This window comes from Sus scrofa, chromosome 17 (assembly GCF_000003025.6).
Source record: "Sus scrofa isolate TJ Tabasco breed Duroc chromosome 17, Sscrofa11.1, whole genome shotgun sequence".
NCBI classification, from domain to species: domain Eukaryota; kingdom Metazoa; phylum Chordata; class Mammalia; order Artiodactyla; family Suidae; genus Sus; species Sus scrofa.
Genome location: NC_010459.5, coordinates 1,121,308 through 1,145,170, shown reverse-complemented (window position 1 = coordinate 1,145,170; position 23,863 = coordinate 1,121,308).

Genomic DNA, 23,863 nt, shown 5'->3' with positions numbered 1-23,863 from the left:
CCTACGCCAGAGCCACAGCAACTTGGGATCTGAGCCGCGTCTGCAACCTACACCACAGCTCACGGCAACGCCGGATGGTTAACCCACTGAGCAAGGGCAGGGACTGAACCCGCAACCTCATGGTTCCTAGTCGGATTCGTTAACCACTGCGCCACAACGGGAACTCCTGAATATAACTCTTAATGTCACCTGACTTGGAGGCAGGTTTTTCCTGGGCTTGCTCCAGTATAGCAGAATTAATCTTTGAAATTCCAGACCTGTATCTGTGCTAACCCCTTCAAGGTACAGTACCCCTCAAAGCCTTATGGACAAACTATTGGCTTTATCCCTGTTTTCTCCTCTATAGAAATAAATTACATGACATCAGGGGTTTTATAAGAGCCCAGTTATATTGGCTACAAGTCCAAAGGTTTATTCTTGTCTGTACATTTGTGTCAAATAAACTCCACATATAAAAACAAGTTTAAAAAGATGTAATCTCCGTGCTTAAAATGCCAGATTCATGATTTAATTATTTGGCTCAGTCAGTGAGCTGCAAGTCCAGAAAACAAAACAAACAAACAAAACCCTAAATGAAAGAAAACATTTCTAAAACAAATTGCCTTCCTTGTATCCAAAGTCCTCATATGCATGGAATCAGAGAGGAAGCAGCAATTGATCTCTGTCTTATCAGAACTGAACTAAAATATCTGCCTTTTTTCTCTCTAAAAGAGATGCCTGTTTGATGTAGGGATTCAGAGCTGAGTTTGCCGTGGTGTTTAGGGTCTCCTGTTTATTGTTTTATCTGCTTAAACCTTGGGATTGAACAATGCAGAGGGTATCAATACCTTGGGTGCTACCTTTGCCTGGGGGCTCAGGAAAATGTAGAGAGAGATGGGGAAAGTATGAAGTGAGAGGCCAGCTGGTCTGTTCCACAAACTTGTATTGAATGTGATGGCCAAGACACTGCTCTAGGGTGTTCAAAGGTAAATAGGTGAGGTTCCTTCCATCCAGGAGATTACCTGCCTTGAAAAACCTAAAGCACTAGGAGTTCTCTTGTGCTGCATTGGGTTAAGGATCCTGCGGTGTTACTGCAACATCTCAGGTTGCTGCTGTAGTGTGGGTTTGACCCCTGGCCCGGGGAACTATCACATGCCATGGAAGCAGCCAAAAAACAAACAAAACGTAAAGCACTATAGAAGTGCCAGTTTCCTTTGATATTGTTCTATTGCTTATACAGTGAAGGGAAACTAACAGTCATATGCAGAGAACAAGCATTATGGGTTGAATTGTGTCCTCTTTACAAAGGTAATCAGGATAAAATATGATCATTAGGGTGGGTCCTAATCCTATAAGACTGGAGTCCTTACAGGAAGAGGAGATTTGGAGACAGACGCCCATGGGGGAAACCATGTGAAATAGGGAGGCTGTCTGCAAGCCAGGGAGAGACCTGGAACAGATTCTTCCCTCCCAGCCATGGATCACAGCCCCCGGAAGGAATCTCCCCTGCTGACATCTTCCTTTCAGACTTCCAGCCTCTAGAGCTGGGAGACAATGCAAACTACCCAGTAAACTAAAACTGCAGACGATGGTGAGAAGAATTCAGGAGTTCCCGTTGTGGCTCAGCGGGTTAGTGATCTGACGTTGTCTCTGTGAGGATGTGGGTTCAACCCCTGGCCTTGCTCAGTGGGTTAAGGATCCTGTGTTGCGGGGGCTGTGGTGTAGACTGGTAGCTGCCATTCTAATTCAACTCCTAGCCCGTGAGCTTCTATATGCTGTAGGAGTGGCTATAAAAAGAAAACAACAACAGCAACAAAAAGAATTCAACAGCAAATTGGGGCACCAAGTTGAGGGAAAAGGTGTGACTGTGTCTTGGCTTTCATGCCCCTTCGGTGACCCCTCTTCCTGTAACCTTCCAAAGACAGTGGGCGTTATTTCCTCCCTGGCCTGGTTTAAAAAACAACGAAGAACCAGGAGTAAAGGATGAAACTAGAGCCTATTTTTCTGGAAGCCTCTCCTTGAGTTCCCAACAGTTTAAGAGGCGTTTCCTTTATTCCCAGGTTCTAAATTCCTAAGGAGCCTGTTCCCTTTTAGAGCAGGAGCCTCTGTCCCTGGAGGGAGATCTGGGGATCCAGACACCATAAGCACCTTGACTCTGGCTGCCCCTCTGTGATTAGACCAAAGAGTCAGAATAGCAGGAAGATGGCCCTTTGGACTGCAGAACTTTATGTAGTATTTGCTCTGTGGTTGCTGACACGGGGTAAACTATGATGGTGATGGTGTTCTCATCTGTTTAAAACTCGTGAGCTTGGGCGTTCCTGTCATGGCTCAGTGGTAACGAATCCGGCTAGTATCCATGAGGACACAGGTTCAATCCCTGGCCTGGATCAGTGGGTTAAGGATCCGGCGTTGGTGTTGGTCACAGACATGACTTGGATCCCGCGTTGCTGTGCCTGTGGTGCAGGCACAGCAGCTACAGTTCTGATTCGACCCCTAGCCTGAGACGCTCCATGTGCCACGGGTGCAGCCCTAAAAAACATAAATAAATAAATAATAAATAAATAAAATTTGTCAGCTCATTTGGGGAGACCAGAGCCCACAGATTATCCATACTCTCAGGACTTAAATGTTTGCTTGTGGGCTACCGAACTGGAGGGATGGAGTCTCAGCCTCCATTGTTCAGCCGAAGAAATAGCACCTTAGGGATGTTTTGTCTGGGGTTTTCTATGTGCTCAAATCAATTTGTGGAGCACTTGCTGTGTGTCATGGTTCATTTATGTGTCAATTTGGGTAGACTCTGGTGCCCAACTGTTTAGTCAAACGTTAGTCTATATGTCGCTATAAAAATATTTTTTCGATGTGGTAACATGTAAATTAATAGACTTGGAGTAAAGCAGATTGCCCTCCCTGTGTGAGTGGGCCTTGTCAAATCAATTAAAGCCGTTAAGGGGAAAGACTGCATTTCACTGAAGAGGAAGGAATTCTGCCTCCAGTGGCAACATCAGTTCTTGTTGGAATTTCCAGCCTGCTGGCCTGCCCTACAGAGTGTGAACTTGCCAGCTCCCACAGTTTTGTGAGCAGAGTCTTCAAAATAAATCCCTCTTGGAGTTCCTGTCCTGGCTCAGCGGAAACGAATCTGACTAGCATCTGTGAGGTTTGATCCCTCAGTGGCTTAATGATATAGTGTTGCCATGAGCTGTGGTGTAGGTCACAGACATGGCTCGGATCCTGTGTTGCTGTGGCTGTGGCCGGCAGCTACAGCTCCGATTCAGCCCCTAACCTGGGAACCACCATGTGCTGAGGGTGTGGCCCTAAAAAGACCAGGGAAAAAGAAAATCTGTCCTGATGCGTCTTATTGAGTCTGTTTCTCTGGAGAACCCTGCCTAATACACTGTGGGACGAGGTTGGTGGGGAGTGGGCAGGTGGTTAACACGTGGCTTCTGGGAACCTTTTTTTTTTTTGTCTTTTTTTTGCTATTTCTTTGGGCCGATATGGAGGTTCCCAGGCTAGGGGTCGAATCGGAGCTGTAGCCGCCGGCCTATGCCAGAGCCACAGCAATGCGGGATCCGAGCCACGTCTGCAACCTACACCACAGGTCACGGCAACGCCAGATCGTTAACCCACTGAGCAAGGGCAGGGACCGAACTGGCAACCTCATGGTTCCTAGTCGGATTCGTTAACCACTGCGCCACGACAGGAACTCCGCTTCTGGGAACCTTAATGCTGACTTGCTGGCCACCTACCAGGCTATACTGCAGAAGTTGTTCTCTTCACAGCCATGTAATTCATAGCCTGGTTGGGAAATGAGCGCTTTTCCGCACACATTCAGTTTTTGGCGTGATGAACCAAAACCAGAATTAAATCCAGCAGAATACCTGTGAGTGAGTCCTTCCACTGTGCCATACTGGTCCTCTTCTATGGGAAATATCTTCCCCCAGCCTAGGCAGCTAAGGCTGAAGCCATTGCTCTATCTGTTGTCCCCGCCGTGTGAATGTCAGGTGTGTGTTGAGTCCATGTGATTTCCCTCACGCTCAAGCTCTGTATTCCAGGAATTAAGCTGAGGTGTTTCCTCTTCCTTAATAGCTACTGGCGGAGTGTGCTTGCTTTAGCTTCATGCTGTGGCTGTGCAGAGCCAAAAAAAAAAAAAAAAAAAAAAAGCCAAAATGTGAATGCTCAGCATTTTAAAATTGAACATTATCAGTGCTTGCTACGTTCCATGGAGGCCTTGGGTGGAAGGTTACAAAACAGGATAAATTGTCATCTAAAAATAAATGAGCTGATATTACATAATGGAAATTCTACATGGGTTAGGATTTTAGCCCCTTTTAGTTCTCTTCTCCTTGAGCTTAATTACACTGAAAAAATTCAGTGAAAAAGTTGAAGGAGAATATTTTGACAGTTAAGATTTAGGCAAAAACCATAACTTTGATTTTCTTCACTTAATATCAATTTAGAAAGGTTTTAATTCAAGGATAGTTGATTTATAATGTTGTGTTAGTTTCAGGTGTACAGCAAAGTGATTCAATTACATATGTATATATTCTTTTTCAGATTCTTTTCCGTTATAGGTTATTACAAGCTATCGAATATAGCTAGCTACCTGTGCTATGCAGTAGGTCATTGTTATTTATTTTATATGTAATAGTATGTATCTGTTATTCCCAAATCCTACTTATCCCTCCCCCCACTGTCCTTTGGTAACCATAAGATTGTTTTCTATGTCTGTGAGTCTGTTTCTGTTTTGTAAATAAGTTCATTTGTCTCTCTTTTTTTTTAGATTTCATAAATAAAATAATATCATATTTACCTTTCTCTGTTTAACTTACTTCATTTAGTGTGATCATCTCTAGGTCCATCCATGTTGCTGCAAATGGCATTATTTCATTCTTTTTTATGGCTGAGTAGTATTCCATTGTATATATATACACCATAGCTTATTTATCCATTCCTCTGTCAGTGGACACTTAGGTTATTTCTGAGTCTTAGCTGTTGTAAATAATGCTGCTATGAACATTGGGGTGCATGTATCTTTTCTAATTAGAGTTTTTATTTTTTTCTGGATACATGCCTAGGAGTGGGGTTGCTGGATCATATGGTATCATATCTGGTTTTGGTTTTTAATATTGATTTTATGCAAGAACATGTTTTTGATCAGATCTTTGAGCATAGGTCTCTCCAGGCCTGTAACTGGCTATTGCTTCAGTCAGGGGGTAATGGAGCCAGTGATTTCATAGGGTTCTCAATGGCTATAAGGAGACACTCCAAGTAAGGGATTGAGCGGACTCAGTGAGACAGAAAGCAAGCTCCTTTGAAAGAAGCTGAGAGGTGAATCAGATGTTTGCAGAAACTGAAAAGCTGGAAGTATGGATTGAATATGGATCTGAAGCTAAGAATCTAAGATGAATAGGGATAAAGTGACCAGCTAGGATGTACCCTTCCTAGATTCACTTTGCAGAATGTGAATTTACTATAACGTGTATGGTTTTCAGAAGAAGGGACACAGAAAAAGTGGATACCTCTTCTTCTGTTTTGCTTTTTTCTCTCTCATTTCCTGCTAGCTTCCCTTGGCCACCACCCGCCCCCTCATGGCTTTCACCTACCCCCAACCTAACCCTGTCAATAGGCAGGCAAGGCTGATGACTCATGCATTATTTAGAGTGCATGCTGGTGGCACAGAACTGGGTTAGGCAGCTGTGAAAACCTACTGGCTCCCTTGTGACTCTGACTTGCCTTTTCCGTATTAAAATGTGCTGTTCCTCTGCTGCATGTTCCCCAGGGCGCCAAGTGAAAGCTCGCTGTGATTCACAGGATTTTGAAATGTGAAGACTGTCCCTGGATAGGAATGTAGGACCAACTTCTTAACATTTATGTGGTGGTCTATTTTCAGAAGACAGAATGTAGCTGAGACACAGGTCAGAGTTCAGCAAGGAAGATGGAGCAGTGATGATGAAATGCAGTGGTCAGGACACAAGGATGTGGACAAGGATGTGGAAGCCAGGAAACATAAGCTAAAGCCTCTTATGTATCTAAGTCTTAAGATGCTGGTGAGAGACCCTGAAGGCTGCTAAATGTGGTGTATAAACTTGGGCTTGAAACATCTGGGGGCCACCCCAAGAGGGGACCATGTGATAAGTGACATGATTAGGGAACGGGAAGCGGGGTGGTTACAGCAGAAGTTCTGTTGCCCCTGGAACAGAGATTAGAGAAAGACCTCCCCTCCCACTGCCTTTATCCACTGCCCCTCCCAGCCCCATCTGGGAGTAGCACAAAGAAGGCTGATTAACAGAGCAAAGCACATTTTCTAAGCTCCTCACCATAAAAGCCTCAGCACCAGTCCACAAGGGTTGCAGGGATAATCATGGTCAACCATCATCCCTGCCCTCTAGAGTCTTATGATTTCCTAGGAAGGGAGAATTGTCTATAATTTAATGGGTAGAAGGGCTCATGTGGGTGCCCTTGGATGAGCATTTCTAGAGCAGGGAAGTTTTTCACATTTCAAGTCACAGATACACCATCTGAATAAAGTGCAGTGTCCTGCAGAGAGACTGGGGCCTCTGCAGAGTGTCCCTTCTGAAAAACAGGAAGTGGCTAAAGACAAATGACCCGGGGAAGAGAAAATATACCTTTTGGGGGTTACAGTAACTCACGCTTATGGGAAAAGAATGAAACTTGTGAAACAAAATTGTGGCTCCTGGAGGAAGGAGCACTGAGTCAAAGGAGGTGGAACACGGGGGTGGGGGGCAGGTGGGGGAGAGGTGTGAAAAGCTGGGCTCAAGGCAGGAAGAGACCAATCCCAGGACTGAGAGAGGAGCTCCGATGAAGAAAACACCAGAAACTTCCTGAGAGACACAGCCCCCACTGCAGAGGACACATTCCTTCAGCATGAACCATCCTGCTGGGGTGAAGGGGAGGAGAAAGCCAGGCAAGAATTAATTCTAGAGACACTTTCTCAAGGGCGTGGCATAACTTTCCGCATGGCAAAGTGCTTTTCCCCAATGGACCCTCTAAGCCATTCTTTCAAGTTAGATGTGATTTCTTTGTTTTTTATTTTTATATGCTTATCCTTGCCCTAAATCCCTAATTTCGGTGCTGTTTTGGAGGGAAAACATTAGTGTATTCTAGAAGTGGCCCTGTAATACTCTGAAGCAGAAGCGACAGCCAGCTCTTGTGAGCGGGGTATTGCAACCAGGGTGATGTCAATGTCGTATCAGAAATAATTCCACTTTCCTCCTTGTCGCTTCTCCCACCAGCCTCCAGGCAGACCAGGTGGCATCTAGTACATCAGCAGCCCCACGTCGGCCCTCGGGGAGCAGAGTGGCTTCTTGTCCAGTTCCCAGCCTCTCCTCTTAGAAGGTCATTTCCCCTTTGCTTTTCCCCCTGCAGGACTGGGAGCTGCCACCCTCCCCAGAAGGAGTAAGGTAGCCCTTCTTTCAAGTACAAAGAACCATGGGTTCTCCCCTCCTTTTCCTCCCAGCTTTCCAGGCGATATTCCAGTTTTTCCCCAGCCAGGCTACTGGAAACCTCATCTTTCCCCACGTCTGCCCATGAATTACCAGTAGTCACACTGGGTGCACAAATGTGACCCTTCTCATTTGGAGGCCATCTCAGACTGTCCACCTGTCTCTCTCTGTCACATCAGTCTATTTTTTTTTTTTATGGTTATCACAGGACTTGGAAACTACCTTGTATATTTATTTGCAAGTTTATTGTATCTTCTTCTCCCTCTAAAACATTAGGATAATGGAGGCAAGGACTTTGCTTGTCTTATTGATGACGGGGTGTTTAGTGTTTAGAACAGTGTTTGGTGTGTAATAGGTACACAGTCATTTTAATTGTTGTTGAGGATAGAAGATAGAGTCAACTGTAAACCAGAGACTTTGGAGAAGTTAGATATCCCATTGAGCGCTGCCAGAGGGGAACTCAGAGCAGCCACAGGTCACGGGGGCTGAAGGGCCGAGGAAAGAGAAGCATCAAGGTGTGGGAGGGGGGCTAGAGCAGAGGTTCTCAAAGTGTGGTCCTCAGAGCCTGGGGGAGGGCATGTCTCTAAAACCCATTCAGGGAGTCTGTAAGGTCAAAACTATTTTCATGAGCTCATCAAGATGTGACTTTTTCCCTGTGGAGACATTTCCACTGATGGTGCAGGAGCAAGAGAGGATGTGGCATGAACCAAGGCAGAGGCACCATTGTCACCACACACTCACAGCAAAACAGATTCCAGTTTCACTTAAGAATATCCTTGATTGGAGTTCCTATCATGGCTCAGTGGTTAACGAATCTGACTAGGGACCATGAAGTTTCAGGTTCGATTCTTGGCCTTGCTCAGTGGGTTAAGGATCCAGCGTTGCTGTGAGCTCTGGTGTAGGTCGCAGATGTGGCTCGGATCCTGCATTGCTGTGGCTCTGGCGTAGGCCGGTGGCTACAGCTCTGATTCGCCCCCTAGCCTGGGAACCTCCCTATGCCATGGGAGCAGCCCTAGAAAAGGCAAAAAGACAAAAAAAAAAAAAAAAAAAAAAAAAAAAGAATATCCTTGATAAATCAGTAAAAGCTGCTCATTCTATGAAATCTCAACCTAGAGTACATGTCTATTTCATATTCTCTGTAATGAAATGGGAAATACAAATAGAGCATTTCTGCTGAATAACGAAATATGTTAGTTTTCTGGAGGAAAAACATTTGACAATTGAATCGTGAGCTAACTGGCTTTTGTGTGTGTGTGTCATGGGACACAATTTTACTTTAGAGAATGAAAGAAAGACAAACTATTGTTATTTAGAGCTGGGCATTTGTTAAAAATGACTAAAGCAACCTTGTCAAATAAAACTACTGACACGACCAGCTGCCAGTGATAAAATTTTAACTTTCAAAAAATAAGAATTATGGAAAACTTGAGTTCAGCATGGGAGGCTTAATAGTTCCTTAGAAAGACTTTTCTGATGAGATTGGTGGTGCTATATTAATAATGGAATTTTTTGATGTTGCAATAAAATATGTCAGTGTTGGGGCTGATCTGTATAACTCAGTGAATCAGTATTTTTCAAATGTTACAGAATCATTCATGGGAAAATGAACTGTTTAAAGAGTAGAATAGATCAATGGATTTCATATAAGAGAGTTTTAAAAAGTTCCTTGACAAAGGTTTCGTATTCCACACTGAAAATGAACTTTAAACAAATGAGTACTTACTGAGTTTGATTGCAGTATCAAAGAATGTATACAATTATCTTTAAAAAAAAAGAACTATTAAATACTCCTTCTATACATTTGGTCTGGTTTTGCTTCATAAAATTCAACTTAAACAAGATATTACAACAGATGCAATGTAGAAGCAGAGTAGCTATGAGAATCAAGCTGTTTTCTCTGAAACTAGATATTTAAAGAGATTTTTAAATGATGTTACTCTTCTCACTAACTTTTTTTTTTGTTTTGGAAAGTCATTATTTGTCATAATTTATGTTGATATGTAACACATTATTATTATTACCTTCAAACAGATATTTTTAAAATTTCTCAATATTAATGTCTAATATGGTAGATACTGATAACCCATGTTAAAAAAAAAAAAGGTGCTTAGGATCCTCTTTTAAGAGTATAAGTGAGGAAAAAAACAAAGCAAAAGAAGTGTGAGTGGATTCAGAGACCAAAATGTTTGGAGAACCTTTGGCCTAGATTAGGCTTAAACTCAGCAGTGGCTCCAAAGAAAATGAAGCATTTCCGCTCACTTTTCTCTTTAATTGAGGCCGAGTCCGCACCAATGAAGTGAATTAGAAAATTATGCTGAAGGAAGAGGGCTAATATTGATGGGTACTCCTTTGTGCTATGGGATGTCTGCTCTCACTTTTTCTTCAGACCTGTCCTGAGAGGGCATAGTCACTGAGTCCCATTTTGATAGAAGAGAGAGGCTCCGAGGAATCAGGTACCTTACCCAAGATCCTAATTCTAAGTGGGTGGCAGAACCACAAGTCTGCCCAGCACTTCCCACTAGACCACAACACATCTGACAATTATCAGAAATGTTTAGGTCCAGAATACTCTCAGCTGGAATGTAAGCATAATTGAGGTAAAATATGGTTTTGATGTATTTGAATGATCTCAGGGACTGCTTTGCCATGCTACTACCCTGGGCTGGTAAAGACAATGGCATCGCAGAATAGTTACCAAATTTCCTGAGAAACTATAAACTAGCTGGGCCTCTCTTTTAACTTCTTGGAATGAATAATTCTTCTTCCTAAGGAAAAAAGCTAAGTGTGTGTGTGTGTTTTTTTTTTTTTTTTTTTTTTCCCTTTCTGTTTCTGTTCTGGCATTCTTTTGAGAGCATGGAACTGATTACTAAATAGGGTCAAACAGCTTGAGTTGGGCTTCCTGTGTGAATGTGAACAGCGCGGATTTCCAGCCTTTCGTTTGATATGTTATCTGTGGCAGCTGTGCCCGCCGCTGGAGTTTCAGATGGTTTCCTTCAATTTCCTGTATTGTTGGAACAGTAGATGTGTGTGCACAGTGCCTGTGGAGACAGAAGAGGGCTCTTTCTGCATGGCTTTCCTCGGATTTTGTGAAAGGTTTTCGGTCAGACCTGCGGAGGACCATGTTTTTTCCTGGAAAGAGCCCTGATTTAGCACAAATGCAGGTCAAATGCTTATCTGCCACGAATTTTCTGCATAGTTTGGGGCAAATTACTTAGTTCTCAGGCCCAGTGCTGCTTCCTTAGGACTCCTTTCAGCTCCAAAATTTGGCAGCTCAGACCTGTAAAAGCCTCCCTTTCCAACTCATCACACTTTGTTGTTCTGAAGCGTTCATTTTTCTTCTTTCTGACTGTATTTCCCATGTGCTGTTTGTCCTCTTCCATCTCCCTTAATTATCCCAAAATTAAATACTTACAAGAAGTTCTCCCTAAATGGTTTTCCTTCATCAGCTCTTTATAATTCAGTTCTCATTGTCTCTAAAGTAACATTACAAACAGTCAGCCTTTTCTTAGAGGATTCAGAATGTGTTCACTTCCTATTCAGTTCTAGAGGGGGCAGGGGTGGTGTCTAGAGAGTGGAGATTGGATTCTTTTTTTTTTTTTTTTTTTTTGGTCTTTTATCTTTTGTCTTTTTGTTGTTGTTGTTGTTGCTATTTCTTGGGCCGCTCCCCCGGCATATGGAGGTTCCCAGGCTAGGGGGCGAATCAGAGCTGTAGCCACCGGCTTACGCCAGAGCCACAGCAACGGGGGATCCGAGCCGCGTCTGCAACCTACACCACAGCTCGCGGCAACGCCGGATCCTTAACCCACTGAGCAAGGGCAGGGACCGAACCCGCAACCTCATGGTTCCTAGTCGGATTCGTTAACCACTGCGCCACGACGGGAACTCCGAGATTGGATTCTGACTGCATCCTTCCTCAGCCATGGTACAGCCCAGAGATGCTGGGCTGGCAGCCATGTCTCCAGATGATCTATTTTTATTAAATTTAATTAGATTTAGGGAGTTCCTGTCGCGGCTCAGTGAAAATGAATCTGACTGGTATCCATGAGGACGCGGTTTCGATCCCTGGCCTTGCTCAGTGGGTTAAGGATCCGGCGTTGCCCTGAGCTGTGGTGTAGGTCACAGATGCGGCTCAGATCCCGAGTTGCTGTGGCTCTGGCGTAGGCTGGCAGCTGCAGCTCCGATTTGACCTCTAGCTTGGGAACCTCCATGTGCCCCAGGTGTGGCCCTAAAAAGACAAAAAATGCTAATACTAATAATAATTAGATTTAAATATTCAGGATGATGGCAAGTTTAATTCATCCTGCTTTCATGACCCAGTATGAACATTTAAAGTGGAAACAGGACTTCAAACTTCTCTTGCATTCTCCACAAACTTGGGCTGTCCCTCCCTCTTTCCGCCTCCCCAGATCTTCCACGAGTGAGTCTAGCGCCATCTAGTGATGAGATGGGCTGACACTTTGCTGCTTGATTCTTCCAATGCTTGCCCAAGAAAACCTGTAGACTGAAATATGGGTAAACAGGGACTTAAAATATTGAGGACACTTGAAGCAGATCGCTTAGTATAGCAAAAGTCCCAATGTGTTATTAACCATGTAAATGTGCGTAAGTTGCAGAATCCTTGGGATCATGTGAAGCGAAGAGTTATGGGCATCTTCACTTTAGGTCAGTCCTATTTGGTTTTGAACTTTTCAGTGATTTTTGTGTTTTTAGTGTGAGATCCAGCTGTTGAGGTTTGGTTACTTCTACTCCTGTGGAAAACATGGGCAAGTTGCTTGATTTTTCTTAGCCTGTTTCTTTCTTTCTTGTTTGTAGAAGGTCATTTCTAAAATCCTTTCAACCCCTTAAAAAATTTCACTCAACCACAAACACTATAATTCTGTGATTTACTCTAGTGATTGTACATACTTTGAATCCTCCAGAGGTGCAGGAAGAATACCAATGGTTTTCATTGATTGAGTACTGCTACGTCTCTGGTATTGTTTTAGGAACTTTAAGCACGTTTGCCTGTTTATTTAATCTTAAAAAATTCTCACTGATGAAACTCTGTAAAATGGATATTATTATGCTCACTTTATAGAAAAGAATGTAAGGCTACCACAGCCTGCTCTCCGTGTTCACAAACTGGTAAAGAAGGTAAAAGAGAAACAAATGAGAAATATGCTATTATAATTATCATTCATCATAATGCCATTTGCAGGGTTCCAACAATACCAAGTGGCTTCAAGCCACAGCAGAGGAGATATTTCTCTTTCACATACTCATAAAGCTGCTGTCACAAGGCAGTCATTAGAGAAATAGTCAAACAGCCATGTTTTCCAAGGATTCAGGGGGAATCACATTTTTAAGCTCTAATGTGGTACCCAGACCTCTTCGCTGTGAGCTGAGCAGTGAGGAGATGTAGAAAGTTAGGCCCTCAAGAGTAACTACTGTGTCCCAGCTGCTGAAACAGGGATGGCAGGTGGCAGCACCCTCATGGGGACAGCTCTGTGGGCCTGAGCACGACTCCATAACAGTGTCCTATTTGTTTTCCTTGATTGGTTTGCTTGGGTCTTCTTTTTGAAAGTGTGCTCTGTAGGGTGTTAATATATTTTATGAGACAGATGGAAGTGTCCAGGTCAAATAGTACGGAAACTGCTGGGTTGCATAAATTTATTTTTTTTTTGTCTTTTTGTCTTTTTTTTTTTTTGTTGTTGTTGTTATTGTTGCTATTTCTTGGGCCGCTCCCGCGGCATATGGAGATTCCCAGGCTAGGGGTTGAATCGGAGCTGTAGCCACCGGCCTACGCCAGAGCCACAGCAACGGGGGATCCGAGCCGCGTCTGCAACCTACACCACAGCTCACGGCAACGCCGGATTGTTAACCCACTGAGCAAGGGCAGGGACCGAACCCGCAACCTCATGGTTCCTACTCGGATTCGTTAACCACTGCGCCACGACGGAAACTCCTGGGTTGCATAAATTTAAATGGGTTTCTTGGCTCTGGCGTAGGACTGCTTGAAAGGTTTTGTATGTCAATGTGTACTTTTAATTTAATTTATAAACTGCATGTATTTTAATAGGTAAATTAAATAACTCTCAATAGTTGGGGATAAGACAAAAAAAAAATGTAACTCTTCTCTCTAATCTAGAAACCCTGTTACCTAACCACTGTTGGTATGTGTGTGTGTAAATTTCCAAAAACATCCTGGAAGCATCACCTTTCTTATGTAGGATAGCACATTAATTCTGATGAATGTTGAAAACGTTCTCTGGCTGTCACCTGGCAACCTGGTCTTTACTCACACAGCACGATGCTGAGCCCAGTAGCTACTGCCCCATGGAGGCAGAGTTATACTCTCCAGGTTTCATGCTCCTCCCAGCATCAAATTTCCCTCCAGGTTCCTGTTGACACTGGAGCTCGTTACCTATTAAATTTGATGAATGGGCAGCCCCACACTGACCTGATGTCCAGCGGACTGTCCTATATTATAGAAGTTAGTCATGCATTAGTTTATTATCGGGTGTAAATTATATGCTTAAGTCTATTAAGAATTTTAGGCTGCCAAGCATTTTCTGGGAAATCCTGGACCCTGATTCAAGGAGTCCTACCTTTTTAGGAATAATATCTTTTCTATATACCAGGCACTTGACATATATTAATTTGACTAACGCCTGCTCACCAGCAACCCTGTAAAAATAGGTGACTGTAACATCTGTAATTTATAGAAGGGGAATTGAACCAAGGTGGCTTAGGCACTTGCACCCCTGAACCACAACTTCCAGAATCTCTCAGCAGCTCCTCCCGTTTCTCCTTGTTGGCCTTTGATACCCTCTAGGACTTCTGCTTCTCAGAACCTCAGCTGATCATGACATGGCCTTCTTGAGCATTCACTGACCCATGAAACATCCCTCCTCCCTTCAGCTCTCACCCCCCCATCCTTAGCTTACTGCCTTAAGTATGACATATTTTGAACAGCTTCTGTGTCAAACTCTATAGTTTCTATAGTAAGATGTGATGTGAAAGAAACAGAAAGCAAACATTTATATACACACTTGGCTTGAATAAAGGGAAAGTACATAGAAAAGGAGGCTAAAAGGAAAGATGGTGATGAGATTATGTTAATATTGCAGGGTAATGGATGATTTTTTTCTTTATTAATTTTCTGAAATATGGTTGTTTGAGATATTAAATGGGAGAGATTTTTTTTAATGAATTTATAAATTTCTTTCCCCAAACCAAAGGACACCTATCAACTCAGATGGTTACTATATAATATCATAAGATACGGAGTAATTTTTTTTTTTGTCTTTCTAGGTCTGCACCCATGGTATATGGAAATTCCCAGGCTAGGGGTCGAATTGGAGCTGTAGCTGCTGGCCTACACCACAGCCACAGCAATGCCAGATCCAAACTACATCTGCAGCCTATGCTGCAGCTCAAGGCAATGCCAGATCCTTTAATCCACTGAGTGAGGTCAGGGATTGAACCTGCATCCTCATGGGTACTAGTCAGGTTCTTAACCTGCTGAGCCATGACAGGAACTCCAGAGTAATCTTTATAATGGTTACCTTTTATCAATTGATTAATAATTGCTGTTTACCTTATGTATATAATTTTGAATCCCCATGAAGAGTCACCAAAAAGGCTATTATTGTGCTCTTTTTGGAGTTAAGGAAACCAAGGAATAGAGAAATCCAGTGATTTTTTCTGAGACCACAATTGCCAGGGGACTTCAAAGTGCCCTCTCAGATAAACATGCATCTGCACTTCCTGAAAGTCTGTGGGCTGTTGTCACACAAACCCCTTGGTCAGTAGTCATCATTCATCTGGTAGAAAGAGTTATTATATAAGACCACCATTTTCATGGTACCCAGAATTTTTTTTTCTTTTTTCTTGGCCACACCCGCAGCATACGGAAGTTCCTGGGCCAGGGATCCAGTCCAAGCTGCAGCTGCAGCCTATGCCATGGCTGCTGCAACACTGCATCCTTAACCTGTTGCACCGCCGTGGGAACTCTGGTACCCAGAAAATTTGTTGCTATATCCGATCATATGAAGAGTGGCAGGAACATCACAAGACTCTATCTACAGCCTCTGGCAGCACTCCTGGGTCCGGCTTCTAACATTAATGCATCAGCAGATGTGCTGGCCTGTCTCCAACAGGGCCCCCAGTGAGGCCTGTTTCCTGGATGCATGCTCTTGTGTGACCCTTCCAACATCATATCAGAATTGTTACCAAAATAACCCAGCAGAGGTGATTATTTGTCAGCTCTGAGACCATCTTGCAGGGTAGTTTCTGATTTCGCCTTTCTTTGGATGGGTGGGCACGGTGAAGTAGGGGTCTAGGGCCACTTTTGATGCACAAGCTGTGAGTCTTGGTGGTAGGGTCACAGTACTGTCTTCTAGGGGCATGTGTTACCTGAAGCAAACAGCTAGGTTATTTTTTTTGATCCTAACATCATTCGACACAGGCACAGGGAAGTGTGTTGGTTTCCATGCTGGGGGGCTTCAGACATGCTGGCGTGAAGGAGGGAGGGTCAGGTCTTTGGAGGAGAGGGCTAGCAGGAAGAGGATAAGGGGGACAGAGGCTTCAAAGGAGATTTATTTGAATGAGGGGTGGAAATTTAGTGTGAATTCTACAAACTGGGAAAGTGTCTCTCAGACTTTAATGTTTGTACCCATCTGCTGTGATGTCAATAAAGTGCAGATGCCTATGCTGTGCTTCCAGGTTCCCAGGTGAGGTTGATGCTGCTGGTCTGGGGACAGTACTTTGTGTCATGATGTCCCAGACCCAGAGAGGGGTGTGTCCAGCCATGAAGAGGTCCAGTGTATTCAGGGAGCATCACCAGGGTTTCTTGTGGATGGTGGTGGCGGATGAGGCAAGAGAGAGGCTCTGGATGGGGGGAGGTGAGGGGACTTGTGGCCAGAAGAGGAGCGGGGCTCTGTGAGCCAGGTTCCCACCTGCGAGCGTACATCTGAGGGAATTAGAAGCAAAAGATCTCAGTTGTTGAGTTGGGAGTGGATTCTCTTCACTGGTATGGGTGCCTTTTGCCTGCAGCCAGGCTGAGAACCATGTCTGTAAGCAAAGGAGAGCCAGGAAAGGTTTATAAAGCAGGTTTACCTTTTAGGTGACTCTGACGGCCATGTGGGGCTGTGGTGAAATGGCAAAGGAGGAGGCCTGAGTTTGTAGGAGAAAATGTAGAAAAGGAGAGACCCCAGCCATGATGACTAAGCAAAACCCAGCCAACTGCCCCAACCACCCCTCCCCCACACATCTGCTTCTGTAAACTTGTTTCCGCATCTGTTACTTTGCCAGTTCTCACTCTGGTCCACCAAGCACGGACCTGGAAGAACTAGCCCATAAAAGCCTTGTGAAACTCCTCTTCGGGGCTCAGACTCCAGAGAGCAATCTCCTCTGAGCCCGCGCAGGCGTAATAAACTTGAATTCTCCAACTCTCCAAGTGCTCGCTTGGTTTCTCGCCAGGTGAAAGAGCTGCTGGAGCTGGTACACTGTGGCCACAGAGCTGCTGGAGCTGGTACACTGGCCATTGGGCTGCCACCAGAGCTGATACACTCCAGCCCTGGGCTGCTGACAGCAGCCACAACAAGTTTGGCAGAGGGGGGACCTTTGGGCGTTTCCTTTAGTTACTGAATTAACGTGGATCAGAAAGCTGGGCCTGAGGGAATGAGATTTCCCTGTTGGTAGGGAAAGTGCCGAGCTCTGGGCATTTACTACTCTGGGACTTAGATGTTTCTCAGGGATGTATGGCCGGTAGGACCCTTCCAGACCCTGGGCTCCTGGGATTAGTGTGGAACCACCAAAGCCTGCTGGGGACACAGAGGAACCAGAGTGGGCACAGTGTGGGGGCAGTGAGGACAATGAATATCAGTGAGGATGCTGCCCAGACTTGCCTAAGCCTGACCCTGACACCATCGGACAATTCCTAGTTGGATATGTCACCAGAAAAAATATAAAAATATAATCTATAATATAAATATATATTTATATCTTAGAATATAATATAATCTATAATATAAATTGTTAGAGCGCCAGGGAAAGAAAAACTGCTGACTGGAGCAGTGAGATCTCAAGCAAGATGTATTGACCAGCAGAGTGGCTGGGAGCACTGAGCAAGAGGAACTCAGAACCCCCCCGCCCTTGGGAGAGAATCAGGTTTTATAGGCAGGGGGTCATGTGCTGAGTTCTGTAGGTCCAGGATGGCAGTTGAGATCATGGTATAAAATTTAACTTTCTCCTTGGGGCTGTCTTTGTCCTTGGGAAGTCAGCCGCTTCATGGGCTTGGTTGTTCGTCCTGTGGAGGTCTGATAAAGTGGAAACTGCAGATCTGGGTCTGGATAGGTCAATGACTCATGTGGACTTAGTCTTTTTCAGGCCTTCATTTTAGATTTTAGAATTTTGTATAAATTAGAAATTTGGGATTTGACCTGTTTTTGCTACAGATGCTCGCTTCTTCTCTTTCTTTGCATTTTTTTTCCCCTAGCTGAGTAATGATACAAATGTTACAGCTTCTTTACTCACCAGTTATTCCTGTTGTCCAGTTTGCTAATTTAAACAAGATTTCTGGGCCACCTGTTGGAGGAAGATATTACTTTTGACCCTGTGTCACGTGCCTTCCTTGATGCTGTTCCCTTGCCTGACGCTTTGAAACGCAAACACAGGTTCTATCTTATTCAGGTGGCCCAGGATTGTTATCATTAACCTGAATTTATAGGTGAAAAAATTGTACAGATGAGGAAATTGATGCTCAGGATGGGTCAAGCAGTTTGGTTAAGCCCGTCAATCTTAACAGCAGTGAGTGATAGAACCTAGCAGGGGGTTAACACTTGAGAGGAAGGAAGCCATTTGCTCTCTTATCTCACCTTGGTCCAAGCTCACCACACTCTCTTTTCACTTGTGTCCTGAGGACTTCCTCCCAGGCAGCCAGCTGCATGGGGATCACCCTCAGGTGTTGAGAAAGGGTGTCCCTTCAAAACCTGAAAATCAAGACCCCCAGTTCTTGGTTTTCCAACTCGAACCTCCCATTTAGGTGAAAGGCAAAGGATGTTTTTTTCTCATCTCCACACTAGACCTTCCCCGGCCTGGGAAAGGATAAAGCAGGAGCCGTCAGATGTAAGTCATTAAAGGCTGCAGAGAACCCCATTTCATGCATTTCTCCAGCCCAGTCAGCCCCAGGCCAACCACGTGGTTCTCCATGGGGTGACCGCTGGCAACTGCAGAGCTGAGGACCGATTATAACCCATCAAATGTTTATCGAGTGATTGTCCTGTGCACTGTTTTTCTTTCTTTCTTTTTTTTTTTTTTTTTTTTTTTTTTTGTCTTTTTAGGGCCACACCAGCGGCATATAGAGGTTGCTAGGCTAGGGGTTGAATTGGAGCTGTAGCTGCTGGCCTATACCACAGCAACGCCAGATCCTTAACCCACTGAGGGAGGCCAGGGATCAAACCTGCATCCTCATGGATGCTAGTCAGGTTTGTTTCCACTGAGCCACGATGAGAACTCCTGTGCACTGTTCTTGTTGCGGAAGATAGAGCAGTGGACAAAAAGTAAAACCGCAAAACAAAATCCCTATCCTCTCGGAGCCCAACATCTTAAAGGAGTGGGGAGCAGATAACACGTACAAGTAAAATATAATGTTTCAAGATAATAAGGGCTATGGGAAAAGACGAAGCATGGAGGGGAACAGGGAATGTGTGTGTGCGTGCACATGGAATTTCAAATGGATTGATGGAAGAGACCACTCTGAGAACATGATATCTGAGCCAAGGCTAGAAGGAAGTGAGGGGAACACTGCTTATACTTCAGGGAAAAGCATTCCCAGTAGAGAGAACAGCAAGTGCTGAGTCCCTGAGTCCTGAAATGTTTGAGGAATGGCAAGGAGGCAGTAAGGGTAGAGCTGGGAACACAGAGGAGCCAAGTAAAAGGTGAGACTAGAGGGTAGTGGGGTCTGTGCAGTAGGTGCTGGAAGGTCACTGGAAATTCTCTTCTTAGCACTCTTGGGCCAGAACAGCCATGCTGTGCAGTGTCCTGAAACTGTTCGGCCACATCTGATCGGACAGGGGTGCTGTGGACAGACAGCCCCTTTCAATGGCTCAAGACATGCAGCTGTCATGGGAATGGATGTAGAAGTTAGGGGGTTGGGTGGGGAGGTGGACGCCCAGCTCGGTGGTGGGGCGTGTGTCTATCGAGGAAAGCCCCAGAGGCCTCCCCCGTCTCCCCCAAGTCACTTCCCACCCATGAAGCTCAGTTTTCCTCTCCTCCTGTTCTCTTTACCAAACCACATGTGCAATATTGCACGTTGTCGGAGCCCTCCATGTTTCAGCAGTATTCCAATGTCACTTTAGCCACTACAGTCCTTTATTGCCTCTGAACGTATTTGATATTGCCCAAAGATCTGCCTTTATTTTTCTTCCACAGAGTTTATGTTTTTCTACTTTCAGTCACCTGTAATTCCTTGTTATCACTAAACAACTTCTAAGTCTGAAGCAGTATGGGTTAGAAGAAATAGCAGTTTGCTCTGACAGCCTCTCTCTCTGCAAATCTCTCTGTGCAGATTTGTCTGAAGTACTACTTGGTTACCAGCTAGTTACCAGGTGTCTGAAGGACCAGTTAGTATTGGCTCAGCAGCAGCGGGTTCTGGCAAGACCTTTAAGTGGTGCTGGGTGTGTGCCGATGGCACAGGTTACTGCTAGCTTTTATTGTCCAGAAGAGGGCGCTCTAGTTCTACTTTCACCACGCGGTCCTCTGCAATGCAGCTCCTGCCTGGACTCCTGTTCACAGCCTCCCAGGCAGCCAGGTGGGAATGTGGTTGCCATTTCCTCCTTCTCTTCATCCTGGCTCTCTATAGATTCTAGCTCATTCTCTCTGAGCTCTGCACGTATGTTATTTTCACTTCTAAACTTCTGTCCCAGCTCCTCACTGGCCTCCTCTACCCCTCTGAAGACTCCTCCAGCTCTCAGTCCCCTCCCCACCACACCCTCACTCTCTGCTCCAGAGTAATCTTCTGAAGCATCTGCTCAAAAATCCTCCCAAGGCTTGCCAGAGTTAGAAGTTGAATTCTAAATCCCTTAGTGCAGCATTCAAGGGCCATGAGAATCAAAACTGCCACCTGCTTCTGCAGTTTTCTCCGCCTTTTTAACCCTAATAGAGTGGGTAGGACAAGGGCATTTGCACAGACGAATGCAAGTGCAAAGCTTGGACCCTCTTTCTGCTGCAGCGGACAAGGGCAGGCAGCCTGACCTCTTTTCTTTCTTTTTTTTTTTTTAAGGGCTGCACTCTCAGCATATGGAGATTCCCAGGCTGGGAGTCAAATTGGAGCTACAGCTGCCGGCCTACACTGCAGCCACAGAAACGCCAGATTCGAGCTGTGTCTGCAACCTGCACCACAGCTCACGGCAACACCGCATCCTTAATCTAGTGAGCAAGGCCAGGGATCAAACATGCAACCTCATGGTTCCTAGTCGGGATTCGTTTCCGCTGCGCCACAGTGGGAACTTAACAGCCTGACCTCTTAAGCTCGAGTTCCCACCTCTGCCAGTGGGGCTCAGTAACACGTGCCCCTCCAGCCGGTGCGACAGTTAATGAAATTGTAAACCTGAAAGTTCTTGGCCCAGAGTGCCTCCATGATAAATTGGCCATCACTGTTATCATCTTTGTCATTGTCCCTGTCCCCTGAGCTTCTCTTCCTCTTCACCATTGCCAAATTCCATTTGAAAGTAGCAGCTCCACCCACTTTATGCCAAGCCTGAAGGCTGGGCACAGGAATCTTTGCCAAGATTCCTAAACTCAGGGCTAGTGTTCAGCCTCATGGTACAAAGGAGGCTATGTCCAGGCAGGCTTCTCCCACTCCTGGGGCAGAGTTGGGAGTGCTGGTGGGGCTGCTCTGGCCTTCTTTTCAATGTGGCTTCTCCATGGATCAACCGGGGCCCCCACCTCTAGAAGCATGGATTGGGTTAATTTCATGGTCCTGTTCTCTGGAGCAAGAGACCCTGGCTGAACACCGGAGGCCTGGCTGAACTGATTTTTTAGGAGTGACTTATGGGGAGGAAGGGATTTCCTTTTGTATCTCCAGCTTTTATGCCCATCACTATATACTTAGCAAATGCTATGGCCTCTGTTTTTTCAAGAGGAGGAGAAAGCTGCTAACTGATGGTTAAATATTGGTCACTGGTGGTTTTCACATTAACCCTTGATCCATGAACACCAAGGACCAAGCCCATAGCATCAGTTTTCATCTGTGTGCTGGTGCTCGGGGAGATGCCGTAGCTTCTTCCCTGGCAGGGAAGGGGTGGAAGGTGGTCAGGTGGCACAGGCCAGGGCACCATCTGCTCTAGAACGCGGCCCTGCTGAGCAGCGTTGGAGCCATGCAGTGCCAGCCTCAATCCCCTCTGACTTCCTGCCCCCACGTCCAGCTCTGATGAGAGCTGACACCCTGTGGTTGGAGCAGGTCAGGAGAATAAAAGTGTTTGCATTCCAAGACCATAAATAATGGTGCTCTCTCAATGTTAGTACTGTATTTTTACACACACCCACTTTCAGATAGTCTAATGCATTTTTATTCATCTTAAATGATGTCTTTTTAATTAATAGTATCTCTTTACTAACTCATTAAAGACACTATTGTTATTATTTTTGGCGCATCTGAGGCATGTGGAAGTTCTCCAGGCCAGGGATCAAACCTTTGCCACAGCAGTGACAATGCCGGATCCTTAACTGCTAGGCCACCAGGGAACTCCAAAGACACTCTATTATTAAATGGTTAGCTTATTTTTCTTTAGAAAAAAAATAACAGAATCCAAATATGAATTTTCCCAGTTCTGTTGATTCTAAGGAGAGGTGGCTGTCCGAATGGAAGGACGGTTAATAGCTGTCCTGTCACACTCCACAGAGTGGAGATGAAAGGCAAGATTTTGTTCATCTAGTAACATTGTTGAAAAGTACACTAAGACATAACTTCTTATACATTTAATAAGCATACAAATTATACTATTGTTAATAATACTTACTTCAAAAGATCCTAAACATTGGTTAATGCAAATAAAGTATCTTGAAGTTAGTACAACAGTCAAGATATTTTGTACCATCTTGTGCTTTTAAAACTATTGCTAGCTGCTTCTGGGAAAAGCTAAAGAAACTAGCTCTATATTGTAGAAGAAGACGATTTTTGTTCTTTTGATAAAAAATCACATCAAAAATCTATTCCATGAAATACATTTTCAGTGTAATCACTCATTTGATGTTTCACAAGTGCAAAAGGTCACTAGTGACAGCAAACACGAAATGTCTAGGAATGTATATGCACATTTTTACATGATGTATATTTATAAGAACATCTAAAGAAAATGAGACGGCTTTTATATACATATTTGAAGCATCCCAGAAGTACTACTGGGGTCCATATTAGTGAGCCTTAAGTATTGCCAGGGTTCTGTGTAAATATATAGTAGAAAAGCAAACCTTTACTAATTGTGTGCCTCTACATACCTTAATAGAAAATCTCATGGAAGCGGTATGATAGCTCGTTAAAGAAATGCCTGTCATTCAGCCCATTTCCCTGCTGGGTGAGCATAAATATAAATGTAAATTTTTCATGGAATTCAACAGTCCGTTACACTGGCTACAGATGAACAACAGTGACCTCTCTGTCTTTTCTATGCAGAGGCAAAATCCAAAGAAAAATAAATATTTCATGTGGAGAAAATCCATTGTTCCATGTAGACTAATTATTAAGCAATTGGGTTGGGGTAAATTTTATTTTTCCCAGCTCTAGTTGAAGAAGAGATAAAATATATATTCATTTGGCAGATGAGGGATCCAGTTTGATAGTCAGCTCTTGGCCATATAGATGATATTATAGCTCTGCTCTCGCCCAGCTAGAGTGATGACAAAGTATAATCTACTGGGAGAGACTCACATCTACAGGGGGCTGGAATGTGGGTTATAACTGAAATGATTCACATTCCTACTTACGTATCGCATACTCTGGGACTTGTGATGAATAAAAATAGGACAATTCACAGTGAGTATTTTCTCTTTGATTAGCTCTCAGGTTTCCCGTTTGCATTTGCCATGCCTTGCCAAATGCCTTCTATTTGCATTATCATTTCAATCCTTGGCTGGTGAGAGTCCTTTTAAAATATTCCCACTCCCAATTTTGTGGATAATCAAGGTTGCCAATATGGAGTCTCTAATAGCAAATCAATAATCATAAACTTGAGTTAAGATTGTGATGAATGGAGTTGAGCATTCTGGTTGGAGGTCTGCTGAGGCTTCTGTACCTCTTTTCCACTCCCATGGTTTTTCCATCTGTTGGATGGGTCCGTGATAACACTTACCTCATATGCCCTTTGAATTGACAGAATGAAACCTGTTTCATCATTTTTCTTTAGAGGATTACAATTGGCATTTGAAATCCAAGTTTATATCCA